This window comes from Octodon degus, unplaced genomic scaffold, assembly GCF_000260255.1.
Source record: "Octodon degus isolate 3935 unplaced genomic scaffold, OctDeg1.0 scaffold00011, whole genome shotgun sequence".
Lineage (NCBI taxonomy): Eukaryota > Metazoa > Chordata > Mammalia > Rodentia > Octodontidae > Octodon > Octodon degus.
Genome location: NW_004524587.1, coordinates 5,611,813 through 5,633,490, shown reverse-complemented (window position 1 = coordinate 5,633,490; position 21,678 = coordinate 5,611,813).

Sequence of the window (21,678 nt, the reverse complement as noted above, 5' to 3'; positions counted from 1 at the left end):
TGTGTGTGTGTGTGTGTGGCCAGCTCAGCCCACCAGGGGGCGGGGGTGGCTGGCATGTGGTGCTGGGGGATTGAACTGTGGTCCCTGTGCTTTGCTAAGTTTGTTCTAAGTAGGTGCTTTAGACCACTGAGCCATCTCACCAGCCCCCATTCTACTTGTTTTAAAGAAATCTTTTCTTACTTTTTCACTAGCTGCAATGGTGTCTTTAAGGTCAGAAAGTCTATTTTCACTTTCCCTCAAACAGTTTTGCAGCTTGTGATTGAGGTTTTAATTTAATGTATATCACTTTGAACCTGTTTCATACATTCTATTTCTTTTCTAAATTGCTTATTCAGAGGTTCCATCATTTTTACATTCTGCTCTATTTTTTTTTTATCAGTGTATTCTTTAGAAGCACTTAGTACTTCTTTGATTATAGTTACCACTAAATTTTTTAGTTCTGAAATTATTTCTGATCTGATTTCTTCTATACCTTTCTGCAGTTGTTTCTTTACTGCCAATGCTATTATTTCCGAGATATCTGGCGTGTGATTTCCACTTTCTTCAGTGCTAGTGTCTTCTGCAGTTGTACTGGGTGGACTTGGGGCCTGGGACTGCATTTTGTTCCTTCTCTTTGCCATTTTGTATACCTGTCTTCTGACCTTTGGTGTAGAGCTTAGATAAAGTTACTACCTTAGCACCAGGTCTGGATCTATGAAGTTCCGATTCCTCCAGGTGGGTGTTGTTTGGATCTGGTTGCTGTGCTCCACTTCTTTCTGCTGCAGCCATTAGAGTTGAGCCCTTTGTGTCACTCTGGCAAGATGTTCTGCTCCTGAATCAGCTGGGTGGGTCTTGCCTCTAGCCTCTTTTCAGGGAGTTCCTCGCTGGGCCTGCACTCTGTGTTGAATGAAGATCTGTGGGCCCTGGGTGGTCTCACTCACTCGCAGGGCCTACACTCTGGGTCTATTCAGGATCCTGCGGCCCCGGTTGTCTCACTCACTCACCGGGCCTGTGCTCTGGGTCTATTAGGATTTCTTGATCTTGACCCTCATGACAACTGGGATGGATAATTCCTTTTTGGACTGAAGATTTTGTCCTGTGCATTGTAGGATGTTTAGCAGTATTCCTGACTTCTACCCACTATTAGAAGCCAGTAGTGCCTGTGGTTGGCCTTTGGAAGCCCCAAGTCTCTCTAGACATTGGCTAATGTTCCAGCAGGAAGGAACCAGTTTGACCTGGTGAGAACCACTGAGTGGTCACTTGCATCTGTGTGCACTTGTGTATGTGGTTGTGTGTTTGCATTCACACTTACAGGCACACTTAGATTTCTATCAGGATGTGCAGGTGGTTGTGCTCATGAACATCATAACATAGCCAATTATGAAATACCTGAAATAAAACTGATGCAATCAGTGTCTAAGAAAATCAAGAGGGGACTATAATGGTCTTCTCAAATTATGTATTTGTGCTCCAAGTATTTTTTGAAAAGAATTGCTTCAAATATCATTATGTTAATTATAAAAGCACTCACCAGTATAATTAAACAAAACAGTATTCTGAAACTGTGTGTTGACAACTTGAATGAGCCAGATGCTATTCCAAGGGCTTGCTATGGGGTCCAGATGCCATTCCGAAGGCTGGAGTAGAGAAGTGAAACCAGTGGATATGTCCCTCATAAAGTATGTACAGCCATACCAAATGATCATGAGGACAAACAGCAACTAGACGATTGTACCATGAACTCTGAAGACAAATTTCATAATAGGGGCAATTACCTGTGGAAGGAAGTTATAATACTCATGTTCCATGTAACTATACTTATATCCATGTTGGTGATGCTTATATTACCACTTAAAGCAATAGCTGGGCTCATGACACTCAACACAGCATTGGGATAAGTGGTTGATCTCACTTATTCAAGGGACAGACAGTTTCTTTCCTTCAGATTAACTGTCAGTAGGGGAAGACATGGGGAGGTGAAGGCATAAATTCATAGGCTGAAATAAATGAGATGAATAATACATAACAATATTATGAAGGAAATATAATGCCTTACAATGAGTTACAGTTGAAATTATCTATCTATCTATCTATCTATCTATCTATCTATCTATCTATCTATGCAGCTATGTTCATAGATATATTTGTATTTATATGTATTTAAGTAAAATTTAATTTTATTTGGGGAACTTTTAAGTTCTGGCATAAATTGTGTTGATCAGTCAGGTATTGGAAAATAATTTGTATAGAGGTCATAAATATAAAATATAGGGGCACAGGTATATTTACAGACTGTGTGATAAGTGAGTGTGCAAAACCTATGGAGGCCAATTTTGTGGGACAAATTTCATGACAAAGATGAAAAGTTACCATCATAGTTAATAGGTTGTTTCTCAGTCTTGTTAAAAGTTTGAATTGGATGGCTGGGAGGAGGATCTGATTCAGGTAACCAGGCAGATGGGAAATCCATAGATTTCCAGCTCGACCTACTGAAGCCCTCAGACCCTTTGTTTATTTTGACAGGACAGAGAAGACTAGGAGGATCAAATGGCAACTTCTTATTAGCATTTCATTGGATGCACTAATTATGTGATTGTTTCTGCATACCCATGTACAGGAGAAATTGTAATATTTGGAAGATATTAGCATGTCTCTACAACATATACCTAAGTAATTATTTGCAAATGTCTTTGTATACTTTATAGTAGCATTTAGATATAGTACTACAGTGTGTGCCATAGAAACAAAAGAGAATCTAATGATCACCCCTATGAACAGGTTAAATGCAACCACAGGATGCAGTAGGAGGAGAAAAAGTCTTATGGGCTAAAAGATGTATCATCAAGGCACAAAATAAGAAACAAAGGAAATTCTATACTGTGAAATCTCTACTAGGGAGATTAAGATTGGCGGGGTCAAAAGGAATAGTTTCACATGTTTACTTAATAGCTTTGTAGGATATTTGGATTCCTTATGTTTTAAATTTATCATTTTTAGCATATGCATTTAATCAAGTGCTACTGACTTAATAAACACAGTTGTTGCATTGTGACTCCTCAGAGGAGAGATATTATGAATGTACAGCAGTGTCACTACAGCCCATTCAGAAACCACAGTGCATAAGATGAGGAATGAGGTTTTAGAAGCAATCTATGCTTAGAGCAATTTTAACTTGTTTTCTTTCTTGAGCCCCAAATTGTTCAATGAACTCGAATCCCGACTGGCATTTGGACCATCAATTATCGCTGTATATTTATAGTTAATGTTGTTTGTCAGCGGTTTCAGAAGGTTAAAGCAAATGTGTGCAGTCAGTCTGTTACTGGCCAAGAGATAAAGTGCTGTTGAGGCTGCATGACCAAAGGAAAATGGTTCCAAAGATAAATGTGGCCCTGGCCGATGTTAGAATGTTATAAGGGAGAGCTTTTCAAATATAAAATAAATGGATATTTTACTTTCAAATCTAACCAGATTAGGGTTAAAAAAGCCATAGTCCCTCATGTATGAATATGATTTTACTGAGACTGCACCACAGGAATATATCATTAAAATTATATTTTGTAGCATTAATGTATTAATTCTTATAATTGTCCTACTAATCTATTTTTTTTTTCTTTCTTGTGTTTAGTACAGGGTCTACGCAGTCTCACTACACAGATCAGACTTATAGTGATCCTCCTGTTTTCAGCCTCCCAAGCGCTGGGATTACAGGCTCGCCCCATCACTCTCAGTCTCAATTGCTGCCTCAGTACACTCCGGGGTGGGGGGCAATGCTCCAGGAATCAAACCCCAGTCCCTGTGCCTGTCTCAGCAGGCACGTTAGTCAGCTGAGCTATTTGACTGGCCCTACTAATCTGTTTTGAAACTCTGTTATTATTTTTACTTTTTGCTTTAAAATAAAAAAAATAAATAAATGAACATGTACCTCAGTAGTGTCCCAAATTTTCTGATCAAGAAGATTATGGGGCCAAAGAGGAAAGTGATTGATGACATAGAGTGTGCCTAAGGAGAGTCACATGGAGAGAAGACACTCTCTCAGGCTTTCACAGAGAGCACATTGGCCAAGCATTGGCCGTGACTCATCCACATGGCTGCCACTGACAAAGGTTCTACAATCTGAGGTACAGGATCTCAGGATAAATCCTGAGGGCATTTCACTGACCTTCTCAGACCAAAAAGCTACAACTCTTGTTGCACAGGTCCTGCTTTACCTTGGTCTTAACCATCCAGTAGAAAAGTATGAAGACGAAATATAGGAAGTAAAGCCATGTTGTTATGGTGAGCTGTGGGGGACTCAGGTCAATAATTTCTGACATTGCCAGTTAAACAGAAGACCCAATGCTATTATGGGCTACTGGACTCTTTTAGAATATTTTGCTGAGTTTACACACCTACAATATTCAACAACGAAACTTAAAAAAATTGGGATATAACTATGAATGTCCATTTTGTATCTGTGTACTCAAAGTGGTTAGGATAGATATATAGTTGCATTCTCTTGATGAATAGAATGATTTTTTCTAATGGTGTTTGTAAGTAGGATCACAAGTCTGCATCTTGTACAGCAATTAACCACTAAGAAGAATATATGCAGTGTATTATTTGTTGAAACTGTACCTTCGATTTGATTTGAAACTGTCTCATTGCTATATGTTTATCAATAAAACTTTGAAAAGAAAAAAAATAAATAAATTTGTAACAAAAAAAAAATAAAAGCAAAAAGTTTGTCCCCACTGCCAATATGCTTTGGAGCAATTCTTTCTCTGCTCACAAATTTTCCTATTATGTCTAATCAGTACCTGAGCTTTAGCTAAAATTTCAGAGTTACTTCCTTAGGGACAATTTCTCTGTTCTCAGGACTGGGTCAGGTCTCCCAACTGGGAAATTTTATCATTTTATCATTATCCTTTGCTGTGTTTGCCACATTGTCCAGTTAAAGATTTGTGTTTCACATGACTTGTCTGCTTCACATGACTATAAGCTCCAAGTCTGCCTTGCTCACTGCCATAAACACATCTTTGAACTTAGTGGCTGAAACCTAGGAAGTGTTTAAATAAATCACATAAATGAAAGAGTGCAACATAAGGGTGGGTGGATACACATGTCCTGATCAGGGTTAGCTCTTAGGAGGAGACTGATGGATATCATATGTATTATGTTTTTCCCCCTTTCACATGAAAAGAACTCAGAGACATAGTGTATTGGCATCTTATCTAAATCTCTCTGAAGTCCTTGGAGCGCTAAGAATAACCCTGCATGGTCATGCCCAGGTCTCACTGTGATGCAGTTTTTGATATAATATCCTGAATTTAATAATGTTCTCCTACTGGGCTACACTGTCCACCAGTCTGTCTGGTCAGTGGTGGCCAATGGGGAAGGAAACTGCTGACAGCAGGAGGTGGGATTTTTGAAAGAGGATGAAAATGAGAACTGTGGGGCTTTCACACCATTTTAATCTATAGGGTAGGAAACTATTGATAACATGAAGGAATTAGAATTAAGAATGAGATCAGTCTCCAGGGGACATCATGAGAAAGATCTGGTGCTTTCCTTCCTCTTAAATTCTATAAATAGTTCCTTCAAGATAAAGTTTTAAGTTTCATTTTATGTATTATAATTTATATTTAGACTTCCCTAAACCATCCAAAAAGTTGGTTCCTTGTAGTTTGCTTTTCCCCCAGTGGTGGTATAAGGAATCGGGGGTAGGAATGTCATGAGGCAGTGTTGATCTCATGAAGGCCTGTGATCCTAGGCCACAGGCTAGGACAGATCAAGGTCATCAGGAATGAACTCAGGGATGATGATAGTAGATCTTGATCCTCCCTTAGGCAGGGGAAGTACAGACAATAGATATTCCCTAGAATTCTAAGAATGTGGAGGAAGGAGAAAAGATTGTATGGAATGAGGTGGTGAACGCTGAGGCTGTCTCTTTGGTAAGGAGTTTGAATTTCATCTTGTAACTAAAGGGACATAATTTGTAATTTTAAAAAAAAATGTATTTGGTTATTAGAGGGTCTCACTATGCAGCTCGGACTTGTAGTGATCTGCCTGCTTGCAGCCTCCCCAGTATTGAGATTATAGGCCTACGCAACTACGCCCAGACTCTGGTAGGTTCAGCCCATCCTGAGGGCAGGGCTGGATTGGCACATGGTGCCAGGTATCAAACTGAGGTCCCTGCACTTGCCTAAGCTTGCCTAAGCAGGCGCTTTAGTCTCCTGAGCTATCTCACCAGCCCCATAATTTGTAATTTCTGACCAGCTCTAAATTTTGATCTAACTCCGTTCAGTAAAATAATTCAAGAATTAGTGTGGAGGGGGGACAAGACAGAGGGTGAAGTCATTAAAATGCAAGAGTAAGAAAAGCTAGTTGCTAAAAAAAAAAAGAGAAAAAGCAAGTCTGCTATTTTACATACTATTTTTGTGAATCTGCTAGGTTTTAGTTTTAATCTGCTAGATTATTTTTGTTATTGAAAAAGAATGGGAAAAATAGCAATTTTAGGTCATATTCCAGGGTTAGAAAGGGTACTTGAAATGTATCTAGATTTTATTAAAGGACTCCTGCTTTGTGACATTAAAACAGAAAACTATAAAACAACCTATATAAATTTTGTGATGATGAGAAATAGTCATGCACCTTCTTTGCTAGTCAACCACAAACTAGATAGTTGGGCCAACTATAATCATGAAAAGAGGCATTAGTTTTCCCAAAGAATATGTTTTACCCCTGGATGTGTGTATGTGTGCTTGTGTGGTGTGTGGTGTGTGTTTATGTGTTTCATTTACCGCTACCAAATTTGTCTTCTTACAGATATTTAAAATCTAAATACTGCAGCGATGTATTATCTGACAGAACTTCTTTTCCCAGTAATTGCTCTGTAAGAATTAAACGCTAGGTCAGCAAACTTCTAGAGTATTCAGTCGATCTACTATTATGTGAGATTATGCAATTTCTGTTAAGTGGTTCCCAGAGGCTTCCAAACAGGTTAACTTTGTCCTGAATATGGATTAACTTCTCTCCTGTTTCCCAGGCCCATTTAGCCTCTTTTAGCATGTAACATGATTAGTTCACCTAATGTTTTTATTTGATTTAAATATCAAGAAAATTTACCTCAGAAAATAGTAATTCACTTGATCTTTTTAGGAACCATAACCATAGAGACTTTGATATTGATCATTGTTTGGGTTCTTTTATGTTCAAATATATTTTTACACACACACACACACACACACACACACACACACACACACACACCCAAGTATTTCCTAATGACATTTAGGAAACATTCCATGTTGCTGTGCTGTAAAAGAGTTTGCTCTGTAGTTGAAGCATGCTGGTTCAAGGAAATAAAAAGACTGTAAAGCTGTCAGGGACTTTCTTCCAAGGCGCCTTATTAGGTAATATATATCATTTGGGCTGAGTTTCCTCATATACTGTTTTCTGAGAACATGAAGAACACCAATGCCACACAAGCAACACTAGTATCCTATGTGCCCAGAGTTCTTGGTGAGATCTGGGAGCAGTTAACTGGCTACTGCACGTTTCTGTCTGGAGAAGGTGGCCAGTGACTACCCGTGAGTCCCACAACCCAAATGCTCAGCATTCCGATTGGACTTCTCGAAGACTACAGGCCCTTTCTCTGTGTCATCCTACTGCCTGGCTCTGTTCGCCATGAATTTCTTAAATCTATTGTTTACAACGTGACAAACTTTACAGCACAGGAAATGTTTTTGTATTCCCTAAAGACAAGTATCTTTAATTTTAAATATATATGTCATTTACATTCATAAATTTTGCCAAAGACTGTTTTCTAATTCTAATGTATTTTCATTATCATGCTTAGATGATATGTGTAGTTTTATTTTAAGATTAGAAAGAAGAAGAAGTGATGGTTCTACCTAGGTGAATCTGGGGATCACCTTTCTAGTTGGCACCACCCTAGACTTTCACCAATAGGGTGTTGAGAACTATAAAACATTTTCCAAAATTCTTTCTGAAATAGAAAAAAAATCAAACTAATGTTCTCTTTTCTTTATTTGCTATAGTAAAAAATTTTTATTGTATCTAATTTGTGTTTTAAAATATGCTTATTGGGTAGCTACATATAATACTCAACCCTTTGGATAGAGGAAAATTATATATGTGTAACAATGAAACTTTGATAACTTACCCTTAATAGCAAAAGGTGAAATATGAGAAAACCTGAGTTTTATCCGTCATATATATTATTCTTCAAAACATTGTTTTAGATTTCTTTTTCAAGCAGAATTCAACACGAGGCCATCAGTCTATTTTTCTATAGACCAGTGGTATTCAAAGTGGAATTTCCTTGACCTGCAGCATCAATGTTGACCTGAACCTTCCTACGAACACACATTTGGGGCCCGAATCAAACTGAGAATTATAATCTGGGAGTGGACCCAGAAATCTGTGTTGCAGTGAGCCCTCCGTGGGACTGTAGGAGTGCCATGTTGAAGTGTGACAATTGTGTTGTATCAGTGATGAGGAACCTCATGGGAGGCGGTTCTTGAGTTACTTTCTTCATTTGCCCGGTGGGTCATTTACGCACACTTTTGATAAAACCTCCCCTTTTCCTCTCCATTTTCTCTTTTCCTCTCCATTTACCCCGCCCACTCCTTCTCTTCCCTTTCCTCTTTCCCTTGCACAAGTTCCTTTTATTTGTGTCTTTATTCTTTAATCTCTCCCAGATAATAGCTTCGCTAATGCATTGCTCCATGTGGAGAATCTATTAACTTTTAGGATAAAAACTTCATTTGCTTAAAATTTCCCCATATGTTCAAACTCATAAAGTAGTTGTTGTGATTGGTATGCTATAAACAAGAAACATTTTACTCAGTTTGGCATGACTTTTGGAATACTTTTGTGTTCCCGGATTAACATAATTTTTTGAATATTCTGTATTAAAATCTACAAGCTTTAGACATGCTTTACTAAAACACTGTAAACACTGTGGCTACTAAAAATCTTAAAGCATATTTAGTTTTAAAGACAGCAAGAGGAATAAGAGCATTTCTACTATGGACTATAATTAAAATCATGTATGTTAAAATCATATATTGTCACACACATTATCTTATTTAATCCTCATAACAATCCTAAAAGTAGATTTGCTGGCCCAAGGTCCTGAGTTCTATCCCCCATGCCCAGGGGGAAAAAAAGGGTAGATTTGTTGTTCTTCCTGTTTTACTCATAAATCTGCTGAAATATACACTACAAAAATGAATTTAAATCTCTCAAAATTAAAACTAGTATTACTGTAATTATTAAATTAATTTGTATCACATCAAATTATAACTAGACTAGGTGAATGTACAGAATTTTAGTAAAGTAAAATATGTTAAATAATTTCTGTATTCTAATTTTCATGAAATCTGATATGCAATTTATAATGAAACTTCTTTTTTTTACAATGAGATTTCCTGAAAATTTTCATCTTAAAATATTTAACAATGCTTATTTTCTATTTAAATAATTACTTAGCAAGATTATTTATAGCCCACCCTCCCCAAATTGTAAAAATGGAGTTCTGAATTTGGGCATCTTCTACATTAGGGAGTTTATGGAGAATTCATAAATGCTCTTCTTTTTTGGTGCATCCCAGTGCAACTCATCATTTTCTAAATGTTGAAAGGCTATAAATTTATGGCTTCAGAGAATAGTACTTCACTGAAAGTACAATGAAGAATAAGAAAGTGGAGTCTATTCTCCTGAAAATTAATTCACTTGGATCCCATTAAAGCTAATCAGAATTTAAGACCAATGCAAGAGCACCCTGCCTACTTTATGAGCACATTCTTGGAACCAAACTTATAAAGAACCTTATTTACTTTTGTCACGCAGTCTCAAGTATTCAAAAAAGCAATGTAAGGGAAATTGGAAGCATTGTTTTTTCATTTTCACAAAAGTAAATAAACGGAATGTTTACCGAAAGACATTTCAGCAAGACCAATGTAATGGGAATTTGTACTTCCTGTATAAGATACTGAATCATTTTCCTCTGGAATTTAAAAATTGAAATAGTTTAAGCACAAAAACACTAAGAAATCCAACTCTCTGCAGTTGTAGAAGAGAGAGGAAACTTAAGATATGACATTGTCAGGACTGGGGAGATAGCTCAGTAGAATAAGCGCTTGCCTGGCAAGAGCAGGCTCCTGAGTTCAATCCCTGGCAGCGGGGGTGGGGGGGAAGGAGATATAATGCTGTCTTTTATAGAAATTCTGTTTTGGTGAATTCTAATAGCATTCTAGTGACAAAAATACAGGTAGAACATAACGATTCCACAGGAGCAATGGCTAGGACCCAGCAACCTGGATTGATGAAACATTGCTTTTCTTGGAGGACAGATATGCATAATTTTGTTTGTAAAAATATAGTGCATTACATTCAGAGGAACACTTTTTATTGGAAATGTAATGTGAGGTAAAACATGTGTGAGGTTAATGGGCAGTCAAATTTTTAATATTTGCCTGTGCACAGTGTGCTCCTATCCTTGGGTGGGGGCATTCAGTGGGGAAAGGCAGAAGGCTCTTCTTTGTCTAGAAGCCAGAGCGGCCATGTACTGTTTGCTCTCTTTGGTTTTCTGGCAACTAGCACGTGGACGGGCAGCTTACTGTTTGGCTACTGGCTTGCATTTCTCTCAGACATGATGCTACTGGGCACAGCAGGGCAACGCTTGGGTCCTGTCTCTCACCTCCTCGGGGCTGCCTTCGGTTCTGTTCATTTTCTAAACTAAGTCTTTGGAAATCCTGTGGAGCTGACATCATCTATATTTTTTTGTTGCTATTGGTGGCCAGCATCAGTTTTCTTTCTTTTTTTTTTTGCTTGCAATGAAGGCTTCTTATTTTAAAAAATATTTGCATATATTTCTTAAGGGTCTACTATAGTTTTAGTAATGTGCAGATGTTGCAGTTTATTTACTGGGAAAAAATCATGGCTTATGCCTCCAAAAATTTACAACCTCCGGCAGGAGGTGAATCAGTATGGAAAATATTACATACATAGTAATAAAATAATCTGAGTGTTAATATGCATATTAAGAAACCAGAGAGTAGAAAAATTTTGAAGCATTTCAATGAAGTACCAGGAAAATTTTCACATATGGTTGCATTATTCTTCATGGAGAAATTTGCAAACATTTGTATGTGTACACGCGCATGCGAATGTTTTTTAAAAAAACTTAACCATGATTTTCTCAGAGCCTCTCAACCCAGAAACTTTCATGCATTTATTTTTAGCATATAAACTCCATCCTTGGAAAACAAATGTAATTTGAAAAGAAGTCTTATGATTAGGATTCAAAGACTGATTTCTGTGATAAAAAAAATCCATCTACATATTTCCCTGCCCTTTCATAGCCGCAAACAATGTCTCATTTAAACTGTTAACAATTAAAGTTTTCGAAGCTACTAAAATACTGGAAAATTAATTCTCCAAATGTGCTTGTGACTAACCACAAAGGTCCAGCTGAATAATCTATGTTCCTGCTAGCTGAAGCATGACCTCTTACTGAATGCAAAGAAAGGTGTGTTTAAGGTGTGCTCTTCTTTTATGAACTCTGATCCTAACCTAGGTCCTGTGTGTATGTAAGAAGTGAACGATTGTTTGTTTCTGCACTATTCATGTAAAGTAGGTGTCTTAACCTCCAACTATGAACTCAATTTCAATTGGGAAACCTGGTAACATGCTTACAAATATAAAGATTTCTGGCATCAAACCTTTCCAAAGAATAACTTCACAGTCTCTTAGGGAGCTACATGAGAATAATAATGGAACTCTTTGGATTTGTTAATATTTCATCGGTATCTAAGTCTGAAAATATGATACAGTTTTGATCACAATAACATATCCTATCTTATTCTTATTTCATAGAAATAAAATCAATTACCTTTTTTTTAAAAGTGTTTTCTATTTTTAAATTTTTTTATTAATTTTAATGAGAAAGAAATAACAATGGGACAGTTTAAAAACAGGTTAGTAGGATAGTTACAATAATTAATACATTGCATATTGTTGTCTTTGTAGTAGTTATTCATAGTACAAGATGCAGATATGATCTCTTGTCTAGGAAATATTAGTACAAATCTTTCTTCTCATTGAAATAAGAGAAAGTAGCTGTATGTCTATCTTATTTTGTATATACATATATATTTTTTCACTACGAAATGGTCTTTCATTTATATCCCCCCTTTTCACTTTGTTCTGTCAGAGATGGGTGTTTCATTGCTTCTAAAGAAGCTGTATTTGAAGAAGTCTTTAAAGGACATTTTCATACTTGATGCCAGTTCAAATATTGCAGGCACTTGAATTCAGCAAACTATCCCAATATAGTCCATTAGTCCATAATAGTTGCAGGTTATCAGCAGAACTGGCAATTGTCTATAGTTGTTGACTTGAGCCTTTTACAGCTCAGCATATTAATATGGCATTCCTTTTTATACCTCGTGGTTATACTTTTCTGCTGGATGATTAAGACCAAATTAAAGCAAGACCTATATGACTAAAAATCTAGAAAAGGATGTGGTAGGAATAGAATGTGCTTTTAAAGACAAGGTTTTATAACTCAAAAAAATTTGCTGAATTAGAGATTGATAAAACTCAACTGCTAACCTACTGGCTACCACTGGTCACCTGGAATTAATCCCAACAATACAACACTCTACTCCTGTGGAAAGACCATGTCATTGTGAAGGTACAATGGGCTTGGGAATAAGAGGTGGCTTGCTTTAGATAACATTTTTGTGTCCATTAGGAAAGCCTTGATGCAAGGGAGGTTAGTGATCAGATTTGTGTTAGAACACACTGAAATATTAGGTGTCTGGGTACCCAAGGGAGTTTGGTGAACTTCAAAGTGCAGTCTCCAGTCTTTGCTATAAATGATGAATAACTGTGTCTTATCTAGTAATAGTACAGTCTTTATATGTGATAAAACCTAGGATTCTTCTTTTTTATCCTTCACCTTGCCAAGATTGAGTATTTTCATAATCTACCCTGGATTTGCATTTGCAAATGTTGCACTGAGATATTTCCTTTCTCCAGTTGTATAGCAGTAGTAGGTATGGAACGTGGAAAACAATCAACTCCAACAGAAAAAGAAAAGATTTCTGAGCACAGTATGGATTACAATTTTGTTAGGATGCAGCAAGTGACTGAGGAATGACTGGTCATTTCAGAACCCTCAGAATTTCAGCGCTGCAGGATTTCCCACACTCTTGGTAGTGTAGGTAGGGGGTCAGTGTTGATCTGATGCTTATTCCCAATCTGGGACTTTTCCAGTCTCTGGAGCTTGGTCAAGGCTGGTTCTGGTTTCCCTATTAGTTCCATTTTCCTCTGAAGATGTCAGTGTAGTGGGGAAGCAGTGCTTTCAGTGGGTGAGGTGGTTAAAATATAGTACTACACAGAAATTAATGCAGAATAGAAATAAAGATATTGATGCCTAATCCGATTTTAAATTTTGAGAAATTGTTCAATGCCCAGTGGATACACACTTTCCTTTATCAAGTAATTGTAAATATTTAAACATGGTTTTAAAAGTCATCTATATAGTATTTACTCAAACCACTGGTAAGTTGTTAGTACATATTATACTCTTTGGTCCTGGCTACTTCTAACAAAGGATTGTTTGGTATTTCTTTTGCCTTGGGGCACAGTGAAAGTAATCATACAGACCCCAATGGAGTTGTGAACCAGTTTGGGACTTTCTGGTCTAAGCCAATTAAGGCAATGTCATTCTTCTGTGTAATATCCTCATACCGCAGCCTGCCTTGGAGTGAGGAGTGCTCTAGGATTCAGTATTGGTAAATGAGATGCAGGAGAAATTGTGCTGGGTAACTTCTTAGAAAGTTATTTTTCTTCCTAATAAGAACAGTCGATAGGAGATGAAAGGATTTGGCCACCCTAGCCAGCCCCTTCTTCTGGCTTTTGAAGGTGGTCGTGTTGCCTGGAGCGGAGTCAGCCATCAGGCAATGTAATTTGACAACTGTAAGAATAAAAGGCAAAATACTATGGACAGCATGGAAGAGCAGCAACCATCTACCTCCACAATTCTTGTTAGAGGAAAACATCTTCTGCTTGCTTCAATCACTGCTGGTAGCTTTCCATCACTCATCTCTGAAAGTCCTAATTGGTATAATGAAAACATAGTCACTGATAATTCTTGATGTAACCAAAACCACAAACTAGGAACTTCACATGTGCATTTTGAGAGACATTGGGGAATAGTATGCACAAAGTTAGAATTTCTAAAAGACAAAAGCCAAGTTGATACATTAGTTAAAAAATATGTAGGTGAGTGGCAAGGAAATGATTTAGGGTCGCAGCCATGGCAGTTAAAATAGCAAAAAATGTAAATAATAGTAAAAGCTAACGTTTATTTTTGTACTTCCAATGGCAGTTCAGGCATCAAAGACTTTGTTTTATATATGTCTACTTATCTGGTTTTCACAACAACGCTAAGCGGTAGGGTTATCATCCTTTAAGAAATGAAGAAAGAGGAGTAGAAATATATCAATGCACTTGATGTCGGCAGCACAGTTAATAAACGGAAGACATGAATAAAACAGGTTGAAGCTTTTGTAACTGTTTTGGTGAAATATCACATTTTTAGCAAGTATCCCTATTGATGCAGTAATCATACAAATAATTTAAAAGATCCTATCTATTAAAGATTTATTCACCTTTAAAAAAGTTAAGTACAATATCCTTAAATTAATATTTGTAGTTATAATATTATGTTCTTAAATTTAACACTGAGAATGTTGAATCTGGATAGACTACACAATGCTTAAATAATGATGTGGGACATTTTGGAGGTGGATTTTTTTTAAAAGAAATCTATTTAGTATGGGGTCTACAGGGTCTCACAGCACAGATCAGACTCATAGTGATCCTCCTGTTTTCAGCCTACCGACTTCTGGGATTACAGCGCTGGCCACCACACCCAGTCTCAATCACTGTCTCAGCATACCCCAGGGATGGGGCTGACACAGCACGTCAGGCATTGAACTCTAGTCCCTGTGCCTGCCCAAGCAGGTACTTTAGTCTGCTGAGCTATCTGGCTGGCCCTTGGCAGTGGATTTTGCATTGACTATAACCCCTTTCAGTAAACTATCACCAATGTCAGGAGTCCTGAAAGAGAGTTATGGTGGGGTTTTAGTAAACCTTGAATTTGCACATGACCTAGGTAATTTGTCTATTTAATTGAGCATAATATATCCAAATAGACTGACTTAATTTTGAATTAAAATCAGATCAGATAAAACTTAGAACAATGTGAAATAAATTAACTTCATTTTAGCTTTTACCTTAGAGAAATCAATGTTATTTCCTTTAACATAATTTTTCATCATTTTCTTCAAAAGAAATCAAGAACATATATACTGGGAAAGATAAAGTTTTATTTATGTAGTAGAAACTGGAATCTGAATGAGGCTTTAAAGGTTGTTTAGTTTAACTTAGATTAGGATTACAAACATCCTTACAAACTCAGAATGTTAATATATGCTTATTCATAGATTCATATGACAACAAAATGAAACCTCTGGTGTGAACTACAAACTATTAAGTATGAGGGACTCTCACTTTTATTGGAATTGCCATTAAGAATTCATACTGCTAATTAATAAAGCTTGACATACTAAACATCTGTTGAACTTATATAAAGATGATGACATGAACAGCAACACGGCCCTTTCTTACACTCCTTTTTAACAATTTGCAGTTTTACACAGTTCCTAGTGGTTACTACACATAGTCACACAACAGGACCATAGTTAGTCTTAGGAGATAATGGAGAAGTGTCAGAAATGGATTTCCACTCTGTTGTTGATGTAGACAGTAAAATAAATAGTTTAATTCTGTCTTTATGGGAATGTCAGTCTCGGTAATTTGTTTTATCTATGGCAACAAAGAGTTGAAAATTCTGTCCAGTAAGTCATCTCTGGCCAGCAGTGTCTTCTGGATTTTGCCACTCTTTTTACTCATATTTGCCATGCAAAATACTGCTTAAATCATAGTAGGCTTTTAAAACATAAAATACGTTTTAAAATGATGAAGCCATCATGCCACAACTTTCATCCTTAAATATATCTTTTGCTATTTCTGATGATATACAATGCAGTTATTTACTTTATACTTAACTAATCCAAGAGAAGACAGAGGAAGGAAAAATGAATTTGTATGTTTTTTTTATCCTACAAAAACTAAATAGGTATTTCCAAAATAGATATTAATGCACAGGGAATAGTGGCCCACTATTGATTTTATAGGGACAGGGATACGTTATTATCACCCAATAGATGGTTGGAATGAAAATTTAGGAATAGAAGGAAAGACAAAATTTGGACATATGGGGATTATTTTTTCTATGCACACTTATTTTTTCAATCAGTTGATTTTTTCTTGTCAAATGCACCCAGCTTCTCTTTCACTCCTACAAGTTGAACTTTTCATGAATGGTTAAATTTACAATAATTATGTTTATTTTCCTTCCAGAAACAGCTCTTTTTTGAGGGCAGGTATTGAACATGAATGATGATTGAGGAGTCAATATGTGCAAAATGACTTTAGTAAGTTGGCTGTTTTATGAATTTACCTTTAAGCTAGCTTATCTGACTATATAAAATATGAGGTAAGAAATCTCTATTTAATCTGACGTGGGGAGATTACCTTTTAGGCACAGGTGTAGACAATTTGAGAAGAACCCATCCCAAGCTTATCAAAGCAAGGCTGTCCTCATTAGTGGTCATTTATGAACTTTATTTTTGAGTTTCTCCACAATTTTGAAAGCAGCAAGCATAGTTCTCTCTCTCTCTCTCTCTCTCTCTCTCTCTCTCTCTCTCTCTCTCTCTCACACACACACACACACACTGATAAAGCTTCTTAAATGATTTTTAAACAAAGTGGATCATAATCAGTATTTTAAGACAAATTTTCAGTAGTATGACATTTAATGTCTCAGAATCTCTATTTAGTGTTAAGGTATGAAGCGTGTCTATCCCAAGCTGATATTAAGTGTAGGACTGTGTCACGTTTATGCATCTGAAATAGTGAAGGGTGCGTACTCACCCAAGGTGACATCGTAGGAACTGCTGCTTTAACCCCCAAAGCCGAGGTGAATGACTGGTTAATGCTGCACGTCAGTGTCAAAAACCATCCATTCATTATCTCTCAAGTTTAATTTAGGACTGGGAGTCAAATTAGCCATGGGTCAGAGGATCAGAGGAAGGGAAGAAGAGGTGAGGGAGAAGCTGAGAGGGGATAGGAAATCGTCAAGGGAAGAAGAAAGGAAGAAAGGAAGGAATGAATATTATAGGCCCAAGACATACCAGGAATTTGAGATGTTGCTGAAGGGGCAGTTAACAGTTTAAAACAGTGTGTCACCAAATTTTTTGAAAAAAAAATAAAACCTAAATAATTTTATTATGTCTTATTCTTGTATTTAACATATTTTACAATGACTGAGCCATTGCATTGTGGCCGTGGCTCTTAAACATGTCTTCGGTTTTCCATGGCTTTAAAATAGATGTCATGCATCTACCTAGTCTGTATTTTACTAACAGTATGGTATAATAAGTTTGCAACTAAGTGAACAAAAATAATCAAAGTATCTGTGAAGCAGAATAACACACGAGCTCAGTCTCTTTTATCTCTGTCCCCTCTATGGCCCTGTCTTCTATATTTTGTCTTCCTAGCAAAAGGAAGGAAGGAGAAGGGGTGTTTAGTATAGACCTGTCAAAATGTTGTGTGCTAGTAATTTTGCTCATTTCATGCCCTTAGCAACCATGTGCAGCAGGAATTTTCTAGATGGAGAAATGATGGTTTATAGAAAGAGCTTAGCAATAAAGTTGAAAATAGGATCCTTATATGAAAGTGAATAGTTTTTCTATATACCATACACTCATCCATTAAAATGGCTTATAGCTATTTTTTAAACATATCATTACACCCAAAATCATAATGGGTCTAAAAATTAACATAACAAAAGTTTTGTGAGCTCTCTGCATGGATTTTGTAAAATTTTGCCAAAATACTTTAACTAAAAGTTTAATAAATGGACATGTATCTTATGTTGGTAATGGAAATGTGCACTCTCTGAATATGCCATTTTGCCTTGGCTTATATAGGCCTGAGCCTTCTTTAATAAAAACATGACAAAGCTTTTCATGAAACCTGATGAAATGATTTAAAGTTGACATGGAAATTCAATGCTCATCAGAGACGTGTCTGAAAAAGGAGATGAATAATAATGGGAAACTTGTTCTATGTAAATATAATTTATTAATATAATATGCCACTAGCCTAGAGGTGTGTAAATTGACCAACAGAGTAGCATAGATCATAGGTGACTCCTATAAAATTACGGATTAAAAATATGAATTTCCATTAAGGAAGCCTGGATATTCAATAAGCAAACAGCTGAAGAATTTAGCTTCAATATTCACCAGAAATATGCGGGAGGACCTACTATGTTGTACTCATTGAGCTGGCAGAAAGGAAGAAGAGGGAAATAGACAGTGTGTCAGAAGCTGCAGATAATTGGAGTTTACTATTTGTTACTGTCAGCAATTTAAATTGGCATGTCCATGTTGAAAATTAGTTTCACATTAGCTTATAAATTGGAAGGAACATTCATACACCCAGCAATTCCATCCCAAGTTATTCATTTGTCCAAAAATTGATACCTTGCATTAATAAATATAAAGAAGAATTCATAGAAGTAATGTTTGTAATTTTAGAAAACAACGGTTTTTGAATCATCTTAAAAATCTCTTTTCATTGTCATTATGTGAATATAATAAAAATATTCACATAATAGATGCCAATGAAAAGAAATAAACTATATTGTCAAGGATAACAGAACAAAATAGATTTTTTTTTAAAGCAACATCTTGTTGAGAGAAAAACACAAAGAGCTGGGCAGATGAAATATGGCTCATTTTATAACTTCACAAGCAAGTCACCAAAGGAATACGAATATTCTTTACTTTGTGTGTTTTAAAAAGTAAGAGGTAGGGGCCAGCCAGATAGCTCAGTGGATTAAAGCACCTGCTTGCGCAGACTCAGGGGCCAGGGTTTAATCCCCAGCATGCTGTGCCAACCCTGCTCCCAGGGTGCACTGAGAGGGCAATTGAGACTGGGCGTGGTGGCGCATGACTATAATCCTAGTGCTTGGGAGGCTGAAAAACAGGAGGATCACTATGAGTCTGAGCTGTGTAGTGAGACCCAGTAGACCCTGTACTAAATGCATTTTTAAAAAAGTAAGAGGTAGACTAAAAATGAAATTAGAAAGTCATGTATGAATTTGTGATGATAGGAAATTATAGATTAAAGATTATGACTGATTTCTATGTAGCTGACAGCAGAAATTAAAGATCAGATAAATTAATGTGTCCAAAGTCACAGAAATACAAAAGTTCGAAGTCCACAAAGTCCATCCATGAGATTTACACCTACTATTCCTTTACCATATCAAGATATCTCAAAGAACAGGAGAGAAAAGATTGCTTGTCACTCCTGTTCTAAAATTGCAAAAGGTACTGATGCCCTGCAACACCATTGTGTAAGATCCCTAAGTATTTTTCCATAATAGCAGTTTGTATCCCCCAATATTTTATAGTTTCCACTTGAACATAATGCAATAAGCAAACAGATACTCTAACAGGCAAAGTACTGACATTTTAAATAGAAAAAAACTGCAATCAACTTTTGTAATGCATTTTCTCATGCACTCTGACTCAAACATCTTTTAAAGCTTTTTCAAAACATTTTGCTTTCTCAGAGCTGAAAGGAACATTTGAGATCATCTATTTGAATCTTCTTATTTTACAGATAAAGTTCCCAAGGTTACAGAGCTCAAAGCCAACCGTGGGCTCAAGGTCACCTCTCCTGGTATCTAAATCCAACGGTGGTTTCTAGCCCTCATCCGGTGACCTGTGGGATTTCCGTCATTCTGGACAGAATAATGCTTTTAAAGCAATTTGAGAAAGAGAAAGCAAATGCCAAATATGCTAGTGTATTCCTCATGGGGGAGGTACCGCTACCACCAATTTATTATGCTTCTGCACAGTGCAGTCTCAGTGGAATTGAGCAGCTGCTACCCACGGTGCCAATCCCCTGGTGCTTCAGGTAAATGTTCTTAAAAGTTAGGGAGGAGAGAGAAGTAAGCTAGTGACCATTGAAAGCATAAAAGGGATAAAATTGGTTTGGTAACATGGGAAATATACTTGGTTCTTGCTTATCCTTAGACCGAGAAAGGTTTAAAAGGCTTTGTTGATATACTCAAGAAGAGATGTCACTTTTCAGTAAACCCAAATGAATTCTAACTTTAACTTCTTGCCCAAAATGTCTTAATCCTATTAATCAATAATAAGCTCTTTACACTATCCAGTTGGCTATAAATAAAACAAAATACAACAAAATTTCTTTTATCTCCCTGGAAAGCCGAACTCCTGCCCAAGCAGTTGCTTATTAGATTCCTAGAAACTAAATTCCAATTTCTACTTAACCTCTTTTTATCTCCCAGTTGGTTAGGTTTCTTTCCTGGAGTCTGTATGATCCCACCTCATTTTTGCCTTATCACAGAGCTTGCAGCAGAAGTTGCTCTAGAGCTACTCGAGTACCTGCTCCCCATGGCCACCACTATGACCCCACGAATACATGTGCTGTCTCAGCGGACGGTACTCCCCATTTGCCGTCTTTCTCCGAGTGGTGCTCTTTGGCTCTAAGGATTCTGCTCGATTCCGTGCTTGGGAAACCATACATACATTTTTCAGACTCCTATAACCTCTGTCCTTGTTCAGCTCAACAGTGGGAGTGGACTTGTCGGTATCTTGTCCTCTGAGTAACTACTACAAAGACAACAATATGCAATGTATTAATTATTGTAAGTGTCCTAATAACCAGTTTTAAAACTGTTTCAAGGTCTGGTAAAATAGCTCAGCGGATTAAAGCGCCTGTTCAGGCAAACGTGGGGGCCGGGAGTTCGAACCCCGGGCCTGCTGTGCCGGTCCCCTGTCTTCACCCCAGCGCACTGAGATGGCGATTGAGACTGGGCGTGATGGCGCGTACCTGTAATCCCAGCACTCGGGAGGCTGTAAACAGGCGGATTACTATGAGTCCGATCTAACCAGTGAGACCCTTAGACTCTGTCCTAAAAAAATACAAAAAGATAAAAAATTTTAAAAAAGAAACTGTTTCGTTGCTATTTTACTTCTTTTCTCATCAAAATGAATAAAAAACTAAATAGTATTAAAAGAAAAAACAATGGGAGTGGAAGGGAAGAGAGAAGCTACTTCTTGCCTGGACTTGCAGAGAGGGGCCGCAAGGGGGCGTGGTGGCAGGACTCAGCGTGTTGGAGGCCAGCGTAGGCACCGCTCTGCGCCTGCCCAGGCAGCCTGGCTGAGACTGTGGATCCCTGGCCGCAGAGCCACGTGCTCCAGGCAACAGAACCGCGTGATGATTTTGTTCAGACAGAGGGTGGTCCTGTTTTTCTGTAGCTACTGATCTTTGTGCCACCTTATCATCTGCTCTCCTGGCCCCTTCAATATCCATCTAAGAAAATTCTGTATTAAATTTTGACATTCATAAAGTGTTTTTTTTTTTTTTCATATAGGGACCTGGTACGAAAGTGTAATGATGAGTACATTGATCTATCAAAAGGAGCAGTTAATGCTTAAATGTTTTTTTTTT